The sequence below is a fragment of the Notothenia coriiceps genome, unplaced genomic scaffold (genome assembly GCF_000735185.1).
Source record: "Notothenia coriiceps isolate Sejong01 unplaced genomic scaffold, NC01 NC01_scaffold00024667, whole genome shotgun sequence".
Lineage (NCBI taxonomy): Eukaryota > Metazoa > Chordata > Actinopteri > Perciformes > Nototheniidae > Notothenia > Notothenia coriiceps.
The window spans coordinates 6123709-6124199 of NW_011357368.1; positions in this window are offsets into that span (position 1 = coordinate 6123709).

Consider the following 491-nt stretch of genomic DNA (forward strand, 5'->3'; position numbering starts at 1 on the left):
GTTTTCGGCCAACTGTTTCCTATTTTCGGTATCGGTTTCGGCCAAGAATTTCCCATTCGGTGCACCCCTAATAATAATAATAAAATAATAAAATTCAATAACGTGCATTAACCACCAGGTGTCCCTTTCTATCAGCTGTGCACCGTTATGGTGTAAATACAGCCAATCTACCAATTGGAGGAAATATAAAAGTCAGCCGAATTAGTGTTGATACTGCAAAGAGACGTATTGTGTGAAAAGAAATGGAAGATGTTGTTTAATTGTTAATATATTTATGATCCACGTCACGTATTTAGTTTTGGCGGCATTTCTTACAGTTTGTCAAAAGGTCTTCTGATCAGGGCTCTATAAATAAATATCTACGGCAGATATGTAATATTTAATGCATTACATTACATTACATTGCATTTAGCTGACGCTTTTATCCAAAGCGACTTACAATAAGTGCATTCGACCAGGAAGATACAACCTTTAAGAAAACAGAATCATAT